Raw genomic sequence first — 18,475 nt, forward strand, 5'->3', positions numbered from 1 at the left:
TGATTGAATTTCCTGTATATAGTAGTATGTATTTTCTTGCCTGTTATTCCATTCAAGGTAATGTCTAAAGCATTAAATTTCATACCTATCTGGATCCCATCATATTTAATCTTATAATTATTTTTATTCATATATTCTATAAATTCTTATGTCAAATTACGTCCACTTTTACAGATGAAAACTGTTTTTAGAAGACAAAATTTTTTACTCTTTAAAGGCATTGGCCGAGGCACTAGAGAAAGAGATTTTGCATAATAAATACATTTTGGTGGAAAGTAGAGCTGTTTTTCACTGGTATTCCTTTGTGGTAGTAATAATTACAATTTTTAACCCATACTTTTTTCAATGTAGTCAGTTATAGAGATAAAGTCCATTCGGTCTACCTTGTATATGTATGAGAAAAATAATGTCTTAATTTTGCAGTCCCATTTCTGTGTGTTCAGTTCCATCATCATCATTTTCTTCAAGGATCTAGTCCTCTTTTCCTTTGCAACTCAGCTTTCATTTTTCTCTGTCTTGCCTTACAGACAGTGCTGCTTTCTACAGTTTTCCATCCTTATTCTGAAAACTAAGAAGGTGCTCTGTCTTAGTTCTCACTGACCACATCCAAGATATTCTTTCTTACCTGTTCTTATACCTGTTCCCCTAAAGAAATCCCATCTGCTGAGACTGCCTTCTTCAAGTTAGATAAGGCATTTGCTGATCGAAAGATGACCAAAAGGGGATAAAAACTTTAACTTTACATGATATGCTATATGGAATGGGCATATGACATAAATCTGAACCTTATACTTAGCAGAACTCCACCACTTACTCCCTTCCCCCTACCTTATATTTTTGATGATAGGTGCCTGTTATCTTTTTATGACCAGTTTTAGATTTAATACCAGCGGCTAGTCACATTAAAATCAGAATGCCTGCTGGACTATAAATGGCAGCCCCTTTGTAGCAAAAATGAGTTACGGTAGGCCACTCAATGATGTGAATAAGCTATGAGGGTAACGTAACTTGCAGGCGCACACCTGAACACAAGTGTGCTGAGTGCTCTCTTTTGTTTTAGAATTAAATTTTCAAAAAATAGTACACTAGCTTTTTTGTACATCAGATATACGGCTATGTCCATGCATGTGCAAAGCCATGCTGAAACTGAATTGGTTTACTCTCTCCTGCTATTTTTAAATTTTTCCAAATTTTTATTTTTTTTATATTACTGTAATAGAAATGGACCCCAATTCTCAAGTCTGGGCACAATTGAAGTTTGTGCAATCCGTTTTCTTTCAGTCTTTGTATTTGAAGAGTGCTCTTCTCAGCACCCACTATGTACCCAGAATTGCCTTTTTCTGTATTACATATTAGGTTACCTGTATTGTTAGCATTTTTAAATATTCTGGGCAATATTTTTTATTAGCACAGTATGGTATTGGTGTCCATATTGCTGTAGTTTCTGTTTGTATGACCTGGCATTTTATAACCTTTTGTTTGTAGTTTCTAAGACACTACAGTCACTGGGGGTAGTAATTTTGGCAATCAACACTGTTTTTTTTCTTTTTACTACATATTTGATTTCCATTTTTATCCAGTTCAACATTTTGGTTGTCTGATCCAATCAGATTCAACTGAGGCAACTTCTTCCAGAGTTTTGGATTTGGGGCTCTGACTCCTCCCAATTCCCTCCTCCTGCATAATTTATCTGAGATATCATTTGCAGCCTGAGTCATCTAGATGTGTTAGAGAGCTCTCTCAGTACTACACAATAAGTGAAAGACGTTTTTGGATAGTTTTCCTTTTGATTCCTCCCTTCAGGATTTGTAGTGTAGAGTACAGTTTAGTTATTAGAATTTTAGACAAAAGTTAGGATTTTAGTAGTTTCCTAGTTAGTTGAGTTTTGGAGTTTCTTTCTAGATAGTTTTTTAAATTTCTCATTAGAATTTTGACAAAGGGTGATACTGCCAGCACAGCTATTTGGAATTTTGTAAATAATTGTATGTCATTTGTGAATATTAACATGATTCATATAAGATGCTTTTGTTGCAAGTGTATTAGAACTGTATGCCATGTATATATCATACTAGGTTTGTACAATGTGTGTTGAAAATATATTTTATGAAGTGCTTGTGCTTAAAGTGTAACCACAGCATGCCCTTCTGGAATAGAATAGACATGTACGTGCAGTGTTGTAACTGTTTAAATGTATATGTTTTAACAGTGGAAACTGGAACACAGGAGGTTTACTCCAGTCTAACAAACTTCAGAAAAAATATCTGAAATTAAATTACTTTATGGCAGCTAGAGACAGAATGTGTCTGTACTAGGGAACTTTCTGTATTGGAAGTGTTTTATTGTTTTATGACTTCCAGCATCTGCCAAAGAGCTGAGGAAAAGCCTTTGTCTGTGTTTTCACAGGTAGATGCTAAATACTGCTAGCTTCTATCAGTGGGGATGTTTCACCTGGGATAGTGTCAGATGACAAGAAATTGTCATTCTGCAAGCTATCCCAGCAGTAATATTTTTGATATTATTTCAGAAGGCTCTGAAAGAGAGACAGCATTCTGTATTCTGTCTTGGACCCGACAACTAAAAGATCCATTCACGGCATCTGCCTTGTTCTTATTTAGCTAGGGTATAGTAATTCTCTTAGATTCTGTCAGGAATGTAGTGAAGCATAGTTTAGATGTTTTTTTTCTTTGAGACGGTCCTGCAATGTTTTAAATATTTCCTGTGGTTTTGAACTCTCATGTGAATATATACTGAGTATTTTCTTGTTCTCTTATTATTTATTATTAAATATATTTAACCCTTTCATTGTAGCTGATTTGTGTAGAGATATTCAAGTTCTGAGAGTACTTGAGTATTTATTTCATGATTGTGTATGCCACTCCTAATAGCCTTGCCCTTGGAAAAAGCTACCATTTATATTAATAGTAACATTACACAGTAAGATTGGACACCCTTTGTTAAGGGCCTAAAAGTAGCTGGTAAGAGTTGGGTTGTGGCAGTGATAACTACCTTATAGTCTGGGCAAAAGGGGAGGGGGCATAGTTAGCCTTTTCCCAGGTGTGTGTAAATCAAACCTTCAAAGCATTGGTTCGACAGTGAGGGTGCTGGAGGTCTTGTCTTGGCCACTCAGCTGAAATCTCAACTCTATAGCTGTGCCAGTGTGGAGTCTTATTGGCATCTGAAGAAAGCTGGAGAAACCAGCCCTGGACTGACTGTGGCCTCTGCTCTTAAGGGAAATTGCACTTGATGCAGAGAGCTGCATCTGGAAGTACTGTCTGTGTACCTGTCATCCTCCCTCCCAGTGTATGTCCGCCACTTTTGCCAGTGGTGAGGATTGATTCTCCTTGATTACTGGTCCAGTGGTGGGTTGTTATAAGGTTCAATAGGATGTATAGGGATTTTTGAATGGTTGTCATATGAATTGTGCTTTTGATAACTTTAGATTGCCGTGTAGTTAAGTTTTTATGATGTCAGACAAACCTTTAGGTCTTACAAAGTGTTTGGCGTTTGCACACAATCACTCCCAAAGACCCCACCCTTAGTGTTTACTGCATAGGTGCTGCTTATTTACAGGTAAATTGTAATATTTGTGCTGCCTTTGGGTCTAGGGTTATTCAAAGCAGGAGACAAAAACTCATCCTAAAAGGCTTGCTTCCCTCACAGACAGGTTCTTCTTCCTTAGTCATGTCTTCTGAATTTGGACCAGCTTCATCTTCATCTTCTCCCAGCAGCAGGACAGAAAAGAGAAGGATAAGTCTAAAGAGGAGAATAGAGAAAAAGGTCTGAGGAAAAGAAATTGTAAGAAAAAAGGCTCAAAAATCGAGGAAAATGTCCCAGAACCCAACTGGTCCATCAGACCCAGTACCTAAAACATCAAAACAGTCATACCTGTTAGTCAGGTCCAAGCGCCCTCCACTCGAGCTACATTTTCACCAGAACTGGTAAGCACTCAGCTCCTTTCACGTATTTTACAAGACAAATGCCCTTCCAGACCTCCTCCTATAGCACCATCATCAAGGTCGGTCAGATCCAGCAGAAGTCTCTCAGAAATGAATGTCGACCAATTGATAAGGAAATTTCTGAGGGCACAGATCAACTGAGAGTCTTCCAGCACCAGCCCCGAAAGTAGATACGGGTACAGGCCTATCGATCCGGCCACATTTTTCCTCAGGTACGAGTTCAGTTTTCGTAAATGGTTTCCATAGGTCGAAACCCTCCCCAGTGCACCTCAGTTGGATATGACAGTCCAGGCTTTGTCTACATCCATTACTCTCTCGATTCCGATGCTGTCTGGTTGAGATGAGTTCCAGAGCTGAGTCATTGGTGTTGGGTTCCTGGTGTTGGAGTTTGACTCCAATGTTTTCTGAGGCATCCCTTCCTTTTGACGACCTCTTCACGCGATAGCTCGAGTCCAAGGTCTTTCACCCAAGCCATTCTCGATAGGAGCTGGGAGAGTTCCTTAGTTCTTTGACAGTGGAAATACTTTCTCGGTTCTACTTGTGATATTGGATTTCAAGGCTGTTTAAAGGGCTTTGGCCAGAATAAGAAGGCATGTAGCTATTTGAATCCATTCCAAACTCTCAGTAGAACCTCTACCCTGTACCTCTTATTCAGATTGAAACTGATAGAATGCATAAACTCTTAGACTACTGGGCAGTCAAGTTTCCAATCTGATTCCAAATTGTCAACACCAGAACCCCATAGGCATGTTCGCATGGAGAAAAAAATATGCAAGCAGAAGCACTTAGACGACAACTCTGAGTCAGTCACTGAAAACTCAGTTTTGGATGAAGGCAAAGGATCTCCTAGAATAGTGATGTTCAGAGACATCCAAGAATTGATGAAGCAGAAGGGGGGAGGGTTGATCCACTGAAACTCCTTCCACAGACGAAGCTCTGTTCCTCGAAGCTTTCGAAACTGGCTCATCTGTGTCCTGGATGGTTCCCCCCCAAGATGCCATTACAGGTCTTCTGGCACAGAGGGCATGGAAACTACCCAAACATTAGAGAAGTAATCCCCCAAAAAACCCAACAAGATCTTATAAGCCCCAAAACATAGGAAGCACTGGATGAAAGGGCCTCCAGTAGATACCTTGGTGGTACCAGCAGCAGCAGCAGCCACGAGGAGGGAACAGTCCAAGGAGAGTTTTGTCCATCACACTAACAAGTCAAGGGCACTTGGGTATACTGTGGAAATGGGCATATGCTTCAGCAACCTTTGCACATTTAACTCTTTTTTTTCAGAGGGACTTTGCCAAGGAGATTTCAAAGTCCTTCTGTGGTAACTTGCCTTCAGGTATTCCAAAAATAGTGAACACCCAAATATCTACCCTATGATCCACCTCTAATGTAGTTTTGTGCCTGCTATCCAGTGCAGAAGAGATGGTACAGAAAAAGAATCTGGCACAGGAATTACCATGCATCTCCATGCCTGGATGTGGCTGTTAATTTTGAAGGAAGCTTTGAGGTGTCCATTATTAATGTCCCTTTTGATGGTTCCACATTATTCGTACCAAAAGTTAGATGCTTAATAGGAGTGAGCAAGACAGTAAGACCTTATCTGCCATGCTAATCTATTTCTTCACCCCCTCAAAAGTCCTATTCCAGGAATCAAGGGGGTTGTAAGAAAATGTGGTTCAGAAAAATCACAAGGTTTTCACTACAACATTCCTGGAGACAGACCCACCCCTGAGGTAGAGGGAGGAGGTAACTCGAATGGCTGCTGCCCCAGAGGCTAACTGCCTAATCAGGGTTGATGCAGATTATTCACAGATGAACCCTATCAGTGCCCCTGAGCAGTTATCTGGCTACAGCACTCTGGAGGCATTTGGGGGACTCTTAGCTTTACACTCACAAGTCTGGCAAATACTTTTTTTTATTCTCCATAGAAAAGGTTAGATTCCCAACATTCCACCCAAACAGTTAGAATCTGCAGCATCAGACATTTTAAAGTCACTGGAAAAAAGTCATCAAACAGGTCTCCCCAGACCAGTTATGATTCTAAGTCTATTTCATTTTCTGCTTAGTCCCATAGAAAATAGGGGACCTTAGGCCAGTATTGGATTTCAGCCACCTCAATCCATTTGTGATACAGATAAAGTTCTAGATGGATTGTCGCATTACAGTCAATGTTATCTTTGGAGAGGAAGGACAATTGTATGTGTTCTGTAGATCTCCAAGATACCTACTGTTGTGTAACGATAGAGGCAATCCAGGAGATTTTTTCATTTCCATCTAAGAGACAGTCATATTCAGTTCAGAGCGCTGCCATTTGGTCTCACCACAGCTCCCCCAGACATTCACCAAGATTATGGCAGTGGTAGCAGCTCATCTCTGACTGCAAGGGGTCAAGGTCTTCCCATATCCTCCAGACAATTGGCTTACTTAACTGCTACATCCAGAGTTCTACTGCTACAACAATAAGCACTACTACTCTTGTCTTACAGATCTGTTAGGGATCACAGGAAGTCATGCAAAAAGTCAGCTGATCTGATGTTCTTTTCATTCATTCCTCAACTGATGGGTTCAGTCTGAGACTCTGATCCGACTAGGCCACTTCTACCAGATTTCTGGATCCAAAACCTTCAAGCTTCTCCCTTTACCTGTAATGCCCTGTCAGCCATATCTCAAATCTCCTCTGCACCATTCAGCTACTGATGCAGATCCTGTCTCTCTTGAGCTTTAGGGAGTTATTTGGTTATTGAAATTGTGAGTTTACATTAAAATGTTCCTTTCCTTACCTTATTTTACTACTCTTACCTCCCTTCCTTTATTGCTAGTTTCTCTAGAAATTTTTTTTTTCCAGTTAGCTACAGTGTTTCTGGTTACAGCAAAGTAAATCAGTTCATGCCGTATTCAAGGTTCCACGTGGTCACAGTGCAGTCCATTTTGACTCTGCTGAGAAAAGACAATTGGATGTGCTCGCTAGATCTTCAGGAGGCATAATGTCACATCTGAAATGAACAGGTTCTCCAGAAGGTATATCTGCTTCCATCTGGGGCCAGTTATAACTAACTTAGAGCACTGTCCTTTGGTCTCACCACAGCCCCCAGAGTGTTTACCAAATGCATGGCAGTGGTAGCAGCTCACTTGATACTGCTGGGATTCCAAGTGTTTCCATACCTAGATGACTGGCACCTAACTGCCCCAACCAGGCATATTCTCTTGCAGGCAAGGAACGACTTGCACCAGTTGTGCTTCCTTTTAGGCATCACAGTCAGTTGCAACAAGTCACAGCTCACTTCTGCACAGACTCTGGAATTTATAGGTGCTCAACTAGACACAGCCAATCAAATAGCCTGTCTTCCTGTTGCTTGAATATAGACACCCTGTTCCCAGGTCTTGAAAGTAATACAAAATTCTTCTCTTCTAGCATGACTAATTAATTTTACAAATCTTTGGATACATGGCATCTGCTGTCATCCTCATTCCTATGGCCAGGTTTCACATGTGAATATTTAAGTGGATTCTATCAACCTAGTGGTCCATTCTCCTCCATCCTTTAACCGCTCCAGTCAAGGTTACACAAGCCTGCAAAGGGTATCTTTTTGGTGGATACATTCCAATGAACTTTCCAGGGGCCGTCCTTTGTTCCTTGCCCACGGACACCCGTTAGCTGGGGTGAGGGGGCACTACTTTGGTCGGACAGTCGACGGTACATGGTCCCTCTGAAGAGACCATGACCCACATCAGTGTCCTGGAAATAAGAGCAGCTGTTCTCCTAGTGTTGCAGGCCCTTAAAGATGTTCTCCCATCCATGACAGTTGCTATTCAGACGAACAACATGTCAGTGGTCCGGTATAGCACCAAACAGGGAGGAACCAGCTCTTAAGATAAGCTATGAGAGTGTGGCAGTGGGCAAGCTCTTCTGGTTGCTTTCTAATAGCAATGCACATCCTAGGGAAAACCAACGTAATTGTGGACAAGCTAAGCAATTCCATTCTAATGCCTCACTAATGGTCTCTGTGTTGCGTAGATAATTTTCCATTAATGGGACCAGCCATGCTGTGACCTGTTTGCGTCCTCACTCAGCAACAAATGCAGCAGGTTCTTTGCCCTGATCCCTCCAACAGGGGAGTTGCCTAGAGATGCTCTAGTCCATGATTCGCCCTCAAATCTTCTTTATGCTTACCCACTGTTTTCCCTCATTCCCAAATTTCTAGAGAAAGCATGTTGTTTGAACAGCAAGGTTATCCTCCTTGCCCATTTTTTTTTTCCCTTGGATCTGACTCTGCCATTATTTTTAGCTTATGGCCACTAGCAAACTCTCTAGCTCCTCCCTTACCTGTAATAGACTAGCCCCTAACATACCTCAGATCTCGATTTCAGCTTTCGTACTTGGACATGGCTGCTGTGAGCTCTCTAGATTGGTGTTAAAAATTAGAGGCAAGTCGTTGCATTATTTCACTACTTTCTTTAACAGTTTATATTTTTCCTCCCTTGTTACCCTTTAATGTAATTCTTTTAACCGTTGTTGGTAATTTTCTTCTTTTGGTATCCCCTTTTACATGCTAGTGTGCTCTTAGATACCATTGTTGGTATCTTTTTTTTTATATGTTACAAAAAAAAAAAAAACACAAGGTTTTGTCTCTTTTTCTTTCTGGCTATAAGTGCCTGAAATGTCGTCTGTTTTTAGGCACAAACCGCAAAACTAAAACAGTACCTCGCTACCAGGACTGCACACCACTCGTAGAATAAGTTCAATTGGGTTTTAAGAGAGAGGGATCAAGGAGTTTGGAATTGACCCAAAATGGCCAATAAAACTGCAGTTTCTAGGCAGTAACCACTCCCACAGGGGTAGGCAGGCTGTTCAGTGTTTACCACTGACACTGATGAACAAAGAGCTGTACAACAGCCTTTCAACAGGATATGTACCCAAAGAATGGCGTACAGCAACAGTGGTCCCACTCCATAAAGGTGGTGCCACAACAGACCCCGGAAACTATCGCCCTATAAGCCTAACTAGCGTGGTTTGCAAAGCTATGGAGCGTATCATCATGGAACTCATAAACAAAAACATTGGGAACCTCCAAACACGGGATCCTACCCAGTTCCGCTTTAAGGGCAGATCTTGCCTTTTGAACCTGGTCAATTTCTTTCAAACAGTCACCAAGGCCATAGACAAAGGGAAGGTAGTCCACACAGCCTACCTTGACCTTGCAAAAGCCTTCGACACAATACCCCACTCTGGCATCATAAATAAGCTCACCAGCTTAAATATCAACCCCTGTGTCACAAGATGGGTTGCAAACTGGCTTAGGGGATAGAACCCACATGGTCAGAATTGCAGATGCCATGTCAGACTCTAACCCAGTTACAAGTGGCGTCTCACAAGACTCAGTCCTGGGACCTCTCTTGTTCGGTATATATTTCTCTGAGGTACAGGCTAACACAGGAAGACTATGGCTGACAAAGTTTGCAGATGACTGCAAACTGGGGGCCATAATCGACTCGCCGGCTGACACAAGCATCCTCCAAAAAGTCTCACAGAGACTGATAACTGGTGCCAGAGCCATGGCCTAAAGCTAAATGCCAAAAAGTGCATAGTCATCCCCTTTGGGAAAAACAAAGTGCCCACAAATTACCACATAGGTGGTAATCCATTAAGTACGGAAGACGTAATTAGGGATTAGGGGACCCAAGTAGATTGCAACTCTCCTTTGACGATCACATTGCCGAAGTGGTTAGAAAGACATTCGATATAGCCCACCTTATCACGAAGGGATTCACATCTAGATCAAGAGAGGTCATTGTGCCACTCTACTCATTACTCATCAGGCCCATAATTGAATACAGTGCCCCATTTGGGATGTACCCTACCCGACACCTGCTACAACTAGAAAGACCCCAAAAGTACCTTACCAAGAGGATCAAGGGACTCACAGATGCCCTATGCCCTACGCAGTTGGGCTAAAGACATTCCAGCTCTACTCAGTTGCTTACCGCCTACTCAGAGGCGATCTGGGCCTGATGCATAAAGCCATGTCCAACCCAGAATTAATGGACATGCTCCACCTCAAGAAATCCATCAGAACTACATGCTCCAGTGACTTAAACCTCAGCACAGAAATAAATAGAACATGCTGGAGGGACAGATTCATATCCCAGAGGCTCCCCTCACTCTGGAACAAAATCCCAATCCATGTCAGACAGAGCCCCTCAATGACCCTCTTCAAGAAGAATCTTGACGTTTGGATGGGAGATCGTAAATTTACCCTTGGGATCTCTTCTATGTCACTGCTAGACAGAGGCACGGTAAACTAACCTTAAATGGGCTATCTTCTGAGACCTACTATACAGAGGCACAGTCAACTAATCTAAGAAGGGTGGCGAAAGCCAAACACTCTGGCTAGGCTTGTAAATGCCCTAGGGCAGATAGCCTGGTATCAACCTATGAACCTATAAGTGTTCACGCATCTTAAAAACCATGCCAAAAAATTTTCATCAATGAAGTCCTGTAATAATTTATTGGAGCAAAAGTGCTTAGAAAGTTTCATTAAATGTTTTTTTTTTTTTTTTTTTAGTTGGCATACTGTTTTTTTTACTTTGTGTTCCAGACTTTTGTATGGTTTTTACCATTTGTGTGAACACTTTGTGAGCGGTGTGCAGTCCTGGTTGCATGGCAGTGTTTTGGTGTTGTAGTTTGTGACTTTTCTTGGATTTGGTTCTTGGTTTTAAAAAGTGCCAGAAGTGTGGTCATCGTTACCAGTCTCTGATGCTCACGCTTTGTGGGCTATTGTGGACCATAAGAACAAGCTGATTTTAAAAGGCTTTCTTCCTTCAGTCTTCTCAGAAGCTTTATCTGGGGCACAGCCCTCCCCCCAAGTCTTTGTCTAAGGAAACGGCCCTCCCCCCAAGTCTTTGTCTAAGGAATAATCCAAAAAGCCTTCGGATCCCTCAGGCTCCTCCAACCCTTCCTTGGATCCAAAGGTTGAGCCTCCAAGGAAAAAACATAAAAAGTCTGATCCTGAAGATGGTTTCTTCACCAAAGCCAGCGGCAAACTCAAAATATACTTCCTCATATCCTGGATTATTGGATCTGAAGCCTTTACTTAGGGACAGATTCTCTTCCTCCATTGATCTCGTACCCTATCAGTTCTTTTCTTCATAATTGGAGTCTCGCCGACATTCCAGGTCTCCCTTTCTGCCCTCGACTCATTTCTCCAGAAGTCTGACTGAGGCTGATGTGGATAAAATGAAGTTTTGGTGCAGACTCAGATGGGAGTTTTTCCAGCTCCTACCTCTTTGGGTCAGAAAGCCCTCTGCAGTTCTGTAGCATCAATCTCAGCTCTTTCTCCAATCCAACTAGTGGTTTCTGATCCCTTGGATCCGAGTTTTCCAGCACCGTCTGGGTCAGATCTGAAGATCAATGTTATCTTCAGGTCTGAGGCCTTCTTTGAATGCATCGGCGCTGAGTGCATTGGAGCCATTGACTCTGAGCCAAAGTATTCCTTTCGGATCTGAGGTGTTTGAGTGGACTCCAAAGTTATCAAAGCCATCTCTGACCCTTGGAGCTTTGGCACTGGATAGCTCGGCTCAGACCTCTGCCTCAGGTGGACTGCCTTTGGGGGAGCCATTGGGGTGAAAGCTAGGCTTCTTGACTCCATTGGCTTCCTTCTCCCCAGGGCATTCCAATTTCGAGGTAGTGGAGTGTGTGCTTTCTGCTTCTGCAGAATGGACGGTTCCTCCCCCCTCAGATCTCCCTTCTGGATCTCGTATGTCTGTGTGTCTTGCGTCTTATCACTCTACTCCACAGGAACAGCCAACTCAGTCTCCAGGCTACCCAGCAGGGTATTATCATTTCTTCCGATACTTCTCAGGAGCACCCCACTGAAGAAGTCCCTAGAAAGAGAAAGTGCAAGAGGAGGCACTTAGACTCCCCTGAGGAATCCGTCCCTGAAGATACCAGTTTTGATTAGGGGGATGGGTCCGCAAGATCTCAACCCAGTGATGTCTCATTTGGAGACATCCTAGAGATCCATAAGCAGAAAGGTGGTTGGCCTACCGATAACCCTTCTCAAGAGGAATCTGTATTCCTGGAAGCCTTTGGGTTTGACCTGTCTACCTGCTGGGTGTCTGTGCCTTCTGATGAGATCATTGATTTGATCTCTAGGTGGCCGTGGAAGGAACCAGACATGGTTGAAACGATCTCCAAAAGACCAGACCGGATTTTGGCACCGCCTCAAGGAAAGGAATTTTGGAGCAAGGGAGTACAGGTAGATGCCATGGTTGTGGTGGGTGGGGCACTAAGGCGGACCTCAGAGAAAAGAGTTTTACTGTCCATCCCCCTAACAGGGAGTCAAGGGCATTGGACAGATTTGGGAAGTGTGTTTATGCTTCAGTGACATTTGCACTCAGATCGCTGAATTATTTGGCTCACTTCACTGTAGTGGAGAGGGATTTGGGTAAAGAACTCTCCAAATTTCTCACCAGGGCCAGTACTTCTGAGGCTCAGACTTCTGTGGCCTTGCAGTTGCCTGCTGTACAGTCTGCTACTAATTAGTCCATGAGGCTAATTTCACATGCAGCTGAAGGTACCTCAAGGGCTGCGGTTTAGGCATTTCCATTAGGAGGCATGCTTGGATGTGCTTGTATGACTTTGTGGAACTCTTCAAGTCTTCTTTCGTCAATCCACCTTTTGATGGATCCTCTTTGTTTGCCCCTAAAAAAAGACAAACTCTTCAGTGTGAGTACACTTTTCGACCCCTCAAAGGACCTTTCCCAGGAATCAATGAGGTGGTTGGAAAATGTGGTTCAGAAAGTCCCAGGGTCCTTTCCAAGATCCCCATGGAGATAGTTCCTCCTGTGTCAGAGGGAAGAACTGAAATGAAAGACACCACCCATGTGGCTGAGAAGGTCCACAGAACTCGGGGTCCAGAGATTCCTTCTCTGATGGACCCTACCAGCACTACTGAAAAGAGGCCCAATTGTCCACCTGTGGAGGCAGTGGGGGGTCATTTATCCTGGCTAGACATTACAAAAGATACATGGGTGCAGAGGATTATTTCCAGAGGTTATACAATTCCCTTTTCCCTACCACCTATATTGGTTTACAAGATTCCTGATGTTTCACCATCTCAGAGGAAAGCAGCAGCACTAGAAATAGAAAAACTGCTAGAAAAGAGTCATCCAAGAGATCCCACCAGACCTAATAAAATCCAGAACTTAGTCACGATTCTTTTTAGTGCCTGAGAAAACAGGGGGACTGGAGACCAGTTTTGGATCAGCAGTCTGATCAAATCATTTTGGAAACACCAAGTTCCAGAAGGTCATGGTTCTGTCCATTCTACCTTTTTTTGTGCAAGGACGACTGGATGTGCTCACTAGGCCTTCAAGATGCATACTATCACATAAAAATGAACAGACAATCCAGAAGGTATTTATTCTTCCAGCTGAAAGATAGTCATTACCAATTCAGAGCACTGCCCTTTGGCCTCACCACAGCCCCCAGGTTGTTCACCAAATGCATGGCAGTAATAGCAGCTCACTTGAGACTGCAGGGATTCTAAGTGTTTCCCTACTTGGATGACTAGGTCATAACTACTCTTAAGTATCTACTGATAAGAGCTTGAGACCGGGTAATCCAAATTTGCTCTGTCCTGGGGATTATTATAAATTACAACAAATCTCATTTAGAACTGTCTCAGACATTGGAATTAATAGCAGCAGTTTTCAACACAGTATCCATGACAGCCTCTTTTTCGGTTCCAAGAGTACAGACTATCCAATTCCAAGTCAGAAAGTTAATTCAAAATTCCTCAGTTTCAGCCTGATTGTTTCTATAAGCCATGGGATCAATGTCTGTGGCGATGGTTCTAGTTTCCCGAGTAAGATTTATATCAAGATTCTTCAGTGGATGTTAGCAGTTCATTGGGTCCATTCTTCTTCAGCATATGTCCTCTCGGATAAGGATTATCCAAACCTGCAAAAGTTATCTTTGGTCGATCCGCTCAGATCACTTTTTACAAGGCTGTCCCTTTATTCTTCCTCAACCCAAGGCCATACTGACCATGGACGCATCCCAGACTGGGTGCCTGCGGGGGGGGGTCACTTCATGGAAATAAGAAGCCAATAAGCATATCAGTGTCCTGGAAATGAGAGAAATGCTGTTAGCGTTGAGCTTTCCAAGACTCTCCCTTTCGGGACATTTGTAGTTCAGACAGACAATGTCTGTCGTTTGGTACATCAACAAACAAAGAGGAACTAAATCTTACCCATTGTGTCAAGAAGCTGGCAGAGTTTGGTAATGGGCTTATTCTTCCAAATGATTTCTGATAGCAACGCACATCCCAGGGAAATCCAACGTGATAGCAGACAAGTTGAACAGGTCCATTTGCCTACCTTACAAGTGGTCTCGCAGCAAGAAATTGACCGAAACAATTTTTTGCCATTGGGGCCAGCCATACTGTGACCTGTTTGTATTTCCTCTAAATAACAGGTGCCACAGGTTCTTTGCCCTAATCCCCCCGCTGGGGAGTCATTGAGAGATACTGTCCTGTATGATTGGCCCTTAGTCCTCTCTGTTTATCCTCCAACTTTCTTAATCCCCAAATTTCTAAAGAAAGCATCCTGGTTAAAAAGCAGAGTCATCCTCATTGCCCCTTACTGTGCTTGACAGATTTGGTTTCCTCTTTCTTTGGCCTCATGTAGTCTACCATCCTAGGAGTCTGGATCCAATTCCAGACCTCCTGTCTCACTTGACAGGCATGATTCACCCAAATATCTCAAACCTAACACTGACCCGCATGGTTTCTCCACTTCCTTTGATAGCCAGGCAGCAGATGCTCTCTTCCCATTTGTCATATATTCTTGTCTTTTCACAAAGCTTCCACAAGGAAACTTTACATAAGTAAATGGAAGAGATTTGTTTTTTGGGTGCAGCAGAAACATGCTGTCCCTTTTTCAGCACCAATGCATAGTGTCCTTGAATTTTTAGCACCAATTTTCAAAGAAAGAGCCAGCTCTTCAACTGTTGGGTGACATCTAGCTGCCATTTCTAATCTTCATATTGGGATTGAAAACTCCTCCTTGGCTTCATCTAAATTTGTAAAGCCTTTTTGAGAGGTACCTTTCTTTTGAGACCCCCTTATAAGTGTCCAACTCCGCCATGGGACTTGAATTTGGTATTGCAGGCCTTAATTTATTCCCCTTTTGAAAAAGCAGGTCAATGCAAGCTAAAATTGTTGACCTGGAAAACTATATTTTTGGTAGCCAACACCTTTACTAGAAGACTGTCAGAACTTCAAGCACTGTCCTCTAAACCTCCTTACTTAGTATTTCGTAAGGATAGGGTAGCTTTATTAACCAGACATTCCTTCCTAAGGTGATGTCAGAATCAAACATCAAGTAATCTAGTAATTTGCTAGTTTTGTTTCCAGATTTTACAAAGGTGAATATATGTTAAACTTACTGGACATTCATAGGCAATTGTGCTTTTACTTAGAGCACAGAAAAACAGATCAATGTGTCTCCTTTGCGGATTCTAGATTAGGCAAGCCAGTCGCAAAGGTAACCTTAGCCAGATGGTTAACTGATTGATTGTTCTCCTTTTGTGTATAACGAATTGGTCCTTTCCTTACCAAAATCTTTGAGAGCCCTTTGAACTAGATCCATTGCAAAGTCATCAGTATTTTTATCCAGGGCTTCCATGGATGATACATGTGTGGCTGCCACTTGGGTAATCTTCATACCTTTATTACTCATTGCAAATTGATCTGGTCTCTAGGGGAAGGTGAGCTTTCGTAGCTGGGGACTCTGTCCCAACTGTTGAGGAATGAATGAAAATTGTCATCAGATTATGCGCTTACCATGAAGTTCCATCTGTGTTGTTTATTTTCATTCTTCCTAACCTCCCCTCCCACCAATCCCCTGCCTTTGAACTAATGCCTTCTGTAAGAGTAAGAGCAAGACCTTCTAAGGAAAGCACTGTTCCTTATGTTAAGCTTCAGATATGTATTTCTGTTACCAAAATGTGAGTACTGCTTTTGAATATTGTAAGCCATCAAACAAGATCTGAGGTATGTTAGGGGATAGGGCATTATGGGTAAGTGAGGAGTTCAACAGCTTGCTAGTGGCCACAAGCTGAAAATAAAGGCAGAGTTGGATCAGAGGATTGGATCTGAACCCAATTGTTGAGGAAGAATGAAAATGGGCCACACAGATGGAACATTATGGTGAGTACATAACTTTGATGTTCATCGTGCATACAGCTGCAGTCATAACAGATGGGTTATCCTGTCGTCAGGCGGGTCCTCGGTCGGCCGAATTCCAAAGTCTAGGTCTGGCGTCAGATGTCGTCGCTTCTTCCCTGATGTCAGTGCGGCAGGGGTATAAAAGAACCAGCCAACGCCATTTTCTTCAGGCTTTCTTGCCGTGCGGTGCCCGAAGCAGAAGCAGTTCGCAAGTGCCGGTCGGCCAGCTCCTGAAATTACGAATATTTTTCAACCGAAGTCTTCTTGAAAGCTAAGTACCCCATTGGGGAAACTTTTCTTGCCTCAGACCGATGTCAGACAAAGTTAATAATTGCATTTCTTGTGGGAAGCAAATACCGCATAAGGATTTCCATTCCCTCTGCATTCCTTGCTTAGGCCCAGACCATGACGTCTCGGCCTGTCGTTTTTGTGCTACATTCAACAGACGTACTATTAAGCATCGGGCGGAATTCGCCCAACACTATTTTGGCAAAAAATTTAATTACATTATGTCGTCGGATACTCCGACTCCAGTTTTGAGTAAAAGACGCAAAGATAAGGACCGACATATGTGGTCCGCGACTTCTACCGACACCACGCTAAAGCCTACTACAGCTGCTCCGGTTCTCAGCGAGGCGCCTACGCAGGCCCTGACTACCAATGACACTTCCTTAGCGGTGTCTCCTGTGCCCGAGGTCGCAGGATCCTCGGCCCATACCCCGATTACAGATACCGACGCCACTCTTGCCGGGTAAACTCAGAGTTAAGACAGGCCTGCCACCTCTCAAGGTGTCTTCAGGCCGCATTCTTCTTTTTCCATTAAGGCTTTCACTAAATCTAAGGCAGCCATGCATACTAAAAGACAAGCTCCACAGGGCCCCTCTCAAGGCCCCATGCCTAAAAAACAGATGCTCAAAATGGCTGAGGATTTGATTACTCTTATCAGGGGTTCTCAACCCCCCTCTGACAAAAGGCCCAGAGTGGAGGAAGAATACCCTTCCTCGAACCAGGCCTCCATTACTTCAGAACATTCTGAAGACCAGGAACATTCTTACTCCCCTTTTGAAGATTCTGATGCAGAGGAGTCCATTCCCTCTGTCTCCCCCCTGTGGACTATTCTTTTGGGGAAACTTTGCATACCTTGAGGGAACACTTCCACTGGGAAGGCCAAGATTACTCAGACGCCAAGAAAAGGCTCGGGGATTTCCTCTTGCTCCCTCAGCACAGGCCTCTGGCTATCCCTCCTGTCTTAGACATACTAGATGATGTGTATTCAGAGGCCAGCCTTAACCCAGATTCTTTACCTCCAGCTCCAATCAAGCCTGACAGGTATTACCGGGTTCCTGATTCACACCAATTCCTTTACAAAAGCCATGCAGTGGACCCAGAAACTATTTCACAGGGTCCCAAGGGAATTACGGCCTCCACTTTCAAAAATCCATTATCTTCAGAGAGAGATTCCAGAGCTTTAGAAAGGTGGGGGAAAAAGGCATACACCTCGGCCACTTTAACCATGAGGGCATTAAACTGTCAGTTCCATATGTTAAAGTATCAACAGTTTTTGTTATCTCAGTTGAAAAGCAAAATGTCACAACCTGAACAACCAGACTTGAAGGAGTTACAGGATTTGTTGCATAGTGCAGAACAAGTGGGTAAACATACCTTGCAATGTGGTTTTGATGCTTTAGAGGTTTCATGTAGAGCTGCTGTTACAGGATCAGTCGTACGTAGACATGCTTGGCTCAAAGAGCAAACCTTGCCAGACCATGTCAAAGCTAAATTACTAGATGCACCTCTTCAAAAATATGTATTGTTTGGTGTTAAAGCTGAGGAGGTATTAAAGAAAATGGAGGAAAAGGCAAAATCAATGCAAACAGTGAAAGATTTCCTACAGGTACAACCTCCACGTTTCAGTAGAAATTGGCCTTCAAAAAATTGGTCCTTTCCAGCCACGGACAGACCTCAGAGGCAGATACAGGCGCCCGAGGGGTAGAGGGCAATCTCAAGGATCATTTAGAGGCAGACAATGGCAAGCACCTACACCAAGAGTTGGTGAGGATAGTTCACAGCCATTCAGAAAGCAGAACCAATAACTTTCCCCTTTGCATGCCAAGCAAAGCTCTAATGGCAGCACCCTTAGGCGGAAAACTGGCATTATTTTCGAGAAATTGGCATATTGTCACAAAAGACAAATGGATCCTGGACATTATAGACAGAGGCTACAGATTCCACTTTCACATCCTTCCAAAAATGAGAGGCATGCCAAACCTGCCACACAATCAAAGGGCA

At 43.0% G+C, this 18,475-nt stretch overlaps 1 protein-coding gene across 1 annotated transcript in view; it reads left to right on the forward strand.

Annotated features, from left to right (window-relative positions):
* Positions 1-18,475, forward strand: part of NFX1 (nuclear transcription factor, X-box binding 1) — a 1,622,551-nt gene that overhangs the window by 1,156,600 nt on the left and 447,476 nt on the right. The gene's annotated exons all lie outside the window — the stretch shown is intronic.

Source organism: Protopterus annectens, chromosome 3.part0, assembly GCF_019279795.1.
Source record: "Protopterus annectens isolate FY-2018-M chromosome 3.part0, PAN1.0, whole genome shotgun sequence".
Taxonomy (NCBI): Eukaryota; Metazoa; Chordata; order Ceratodontiformes; family Protopteridae; genus Protopterus; species Protopterus annectens.